At 35.6% G+C, this 4,020-nt stretch overlaps 1 pseudogene; it reads left to right on the forward strand.

The window, feature by feature from the left end:
• Window positions 1–3,619: 3,619 nt before the first annotated feature.
• On the forward strand, window positions 3,620–3,738 carry LOC112482987 (annotated as a pseudogene).
• Window positions 3,739–4,020: the final 282 nt, after the last annotated feature.

Raw genomic sequence — 4,020 nt, forward strand, 5'->3', positions numbered from 1 at the left:
AGAAGATTTAATGTGTATTCCCCTCAAATTCTTCCAAAAAATCAAAGAGGAAGCAGTACTTCCTAACTCATATTGTGAAGCCAGTATTACTCTAATACCAAAACCTGGTAAAGATGACACAAAAAAGAAAATGATAGACCAATATCTTTCATGAACACAGATGCAAAAAATCATAAAAAAGATACTAGTGAACCGAATACAGCAACATATTAAAAAGATTATACACCACAATCAAGTGGGCTTCATCCCAGAAACATAGGGATGGTTCAACATACAAAAATCTATTAATGTGATACAGCACATAAATTAAAAAATAAGAATTATATGATCATATCAATATATGCAAAAAAAGCCTTTAACAAGATACGACATCCATTTATGATCAAAACACTTAACGAAATTGGTATAGAAGGAAAGTACCTTAACATAATAAAGACTATATATGACAAACCTTCGGCTAACAATATATTTAATGGTGAAAAACTAAAAACCTTCCAAGATCAGGAATAAGGCAAGGCTGTCTACTATTGCCACTGTTATTCAATATAACATCGAAGGTCCTACCAAGTGCAATTGGGCAAGAGAAAAAGCATCCTAATAGGAAAAGAAGAACTCAAACTGTCACTATTTGTGGATGACATGATTCTCTACATAGAAAACGCTAAAGACTCCACAAGAACATTACTAGGAAACAATAAGCAAATACAGTATAGTTTCTCGATACAAAATCAATGTTAAAAAATTCATAGTGTTCCTATACTTTAATAATGAAGTGTCATAAAAAGAAGTGGGAAAAATAATTCCTTTTGCAATTGAAAAGTACAAGACCTTATTAAAAGAAATCGAAGAAGATACAAAGAAATTGAAAGATATTCCGTGTTCTTGGATTGGAAGAATCAGCATAGTTAAAATGACCTATTACCTAAAGCATTATACAGATTTAATGCAATCCTCATCAAAATTCCATTGGCATTTTTTAAAGAAATAGAACAAAAAAAATCACCAGATTTGTATGGAAGCACAAAAGATCCTGAATTGCCAAAGCCATCTTGAGAAAAAAGAATGAAGCTGGAGGCATCACTCTGCCAGACTTCAAACTATACTACAAAGAGACACTAATCAAAATGGCATAGTATTGGCAGAAAAACAGACACAAGGACCAGTGGAACAGAATCAAGAATCCAGAAGTAAACCTATGTTTATATGGGCAAATAATTTTCTATAAAAGACCAAAAACGTGCAATGGGGTGAGGAAAGTCTCTTTAATATATGGTGCTGTGAAAACTGAAAAAACACTTTCAAAAGAATAAAATTATACTAAACCTAAATTAACTCAAAATGGATATAAGACCTGAAACAATAAATTGCATAGGAGAAAACATAGAGAGTAAATTTATGTACCTTGGACTTAAAAAAGATTTTATGAATTTGACCTCAAAGGCAAGGAAAGTAAAAGCAAAAATAAATGAATGGGATTACATTAAACTAAAAAGCTTTTGCTCAGGAAAAGAAACCATCAACAAGGTAGAGAGACAACCGACACCTCCAATAAGGGCCTAATATCTAAAATATACAAAGAACTCGTACAATTCAACAACAACAACAAAAACCAATTCAATTAAAATATGGGCAGAAGACCTAAACAGACACCTCTCCCATGAAAACATACAAATAGCAACAAATAAATGAAAAGATGCTCAAAATCTCTAGCTATTAGGGAAATGTAAATCAAAACCACAATGAGATACCATCTCACATCTGTTAGATTAGCTGTTATCAACAGGACAAGTAATAACATGTGCTGGAGGATGCAGAGAAAAAGGAATCCTCATCCACTGCTAGTGAGACTGCAAATTGGTACAGCCACTATGGAAAACAGTATGGAGGTTCCTCAAAAAACTAATTGATCTTCCATATGATCCAGCAATCCCTCTACTGGATGTTTACCCCAAAGACTTGAAAACTCATATCTGAAAAGATATTTGCACACTGATGTTCATAGCAGCATTATTCAGTGACCAGCACATGGAAGCAATTGAAATGTCCTATGATAGATGATTGGCTAAAGAAGCCGTGGTACATATATACAATGGAATATTACTCATCTATAAGAAGAGATGAAATACTGCCATTTGCAACAACATGGATAGACCTAGAGATAATCATGTTAAGCGAAATAAGCCAGACAGAAAAAATTGAATACCACATGCTATCACTTATATGTGGGATATAAACTTAAAAGCAAGAAATGAACAGGACAAACAAACAGAGACTCATGGACATGGACAATGGACTAGTGGTTACCAGAAGGCAAGGGTAAAGGGGGACGGGGAGGTAGACAGGGTAAAAGTGGTCAAGTATGTGGTGACAGAAAGAATTCTAACTATAGACGGTAAACATAGAGTTTACCCAGAGAGTTGGTAACACATTATTTCTGCTTGTATCTATGAGAGTGTTCCTGAAAGAAATTAGCATTTAGATTAGTAGACCTAGTAAATCAACATTTGGTCAGTAGAATTCCCAAATGGAACAAAGGGACAGAGTTAGGGCTAATTCTCCTCTCCTTGAGCTGGGACATCCATCTTCTACCCCTGAAGGACCTTTGGACTCTGGGTACTTACTTAACACCTACAAGTCTCCTAGTTCTCAGGCCTTTGGACTTAACACTGAATTACACTACTGGCTTTCCTAGTTTCCCATCTTCCAGATAGAAAAGACTAGGGAAGTGGCAGGCTAGCAAGACAGAACATTTTAGATAATAACTGCTCTATTCCAGGCAAAGAACACAGGTAAAACTGTGGCCCAGCCCCATCTACACTGACAAAGGCCACATGAGGAGCCTAGATTTGCTCCCTCATCAAGCTGTAAAGCAGTGCTGTAACACCTCTGCTTAGGTAGTACCAGAGAAAACCAAGTAGGAACCAAGATTTTTATCCTCATTGGTTGGCAATGAGACCCCACCCTCAGGAAATCAGTGAAGATCACATGGAAAGCCTAGGCTTTCACCTCAACTTAGCTGCAAAGAGGCAAGTCTTCCCTGATAAAGTGCTGTCAGAGGAAATCTAGTGGAGAATCAAGAGTGTCTCCCAGGAGTAACAAGAACACCCTCACTGCTGTGTCAGTGAAAATCATGTAGGAAGCTGGAAATGTCACTCTTACTCTGAAGTAATGAGGACTCTTCCCTCATTACTAAGTAGGGAAACTGGAGGCTAAGTAGAGAAACTGAACCTCTGCCTCTACCCCGCTGCCCCTGTAGGAATGGGTTCAGAAAAAGCCAGCTATATCAGAAGGTCTAAATAAGATTCAGATTATAATAAAATATTTTTAAAATGTCTAGGTTTTGATAAATTACTTGTTATACCAAAAGCCAGAAAAATCTCAAACTTAATAAAAAAAGAGAATAGATAACCAACACAGAGATGAGAAAAATGTTAAAATTATCTGACATTTTTTTAAAATCATGATAAAAATGCTTCCATGAGCAACTACAAATGTTTGAAACAAATTAAAAAATAGAAAGCCTCAACAAAGAATTAGAAAATGTCAGCAAAGAGAAGATATGAAAAAAGATCAAATGGAAATTTTACATATAAAAATATAATTATTAAAAAATCCTCAGTTCTATGGCCATGCTACCCTGAACAAGCCCAATCCCATCTGATCTCAGAAGCTAAGCAGGGTCGGGCCTGGTTAGTACTTAAATGGAAGACCACCTAGGAAGATCAGGTGCTGTAGGCATAAAAAATAAAAGAAAAATAGAAATTGTAAGCTGACACTCCTCCCCTCTGCCATGGGTTACTTAAAGCATTCATGACATCAGAGTCACAGAAGGAAAGAATAAAAAGGACAGGGCTAAAACTTCTTGAAGAAAAATGTCACCAAATTTGACAAGAGATATAAATCTACAGATTCAAGAGTCTGAGTGAAACCTAAAGGGGATAAACTCCAAGAAACACATGTCAAGACATATCAACTAAATTTCATAAAACTAAAACAAAAGGGAAAAACAATTCAAAGGAC

The sequence above is a fragment of the Pteropus alecto genome, unplaced genomic scaffold, assembly GCF_000325575.1.
Source record: "Pteropus alecto unplaced genomic scaffold, ASM32557v1 scaffold16, whole genome shotgun sequence".
In the NCBI taxonomy this organism is placed as follows: domain Eukaryota; kingdom Metazoa; phylum Chordata; class Mammalia; order Chiroptera; family Pteropodidae; genus Pteropus; species Pteropus alecto.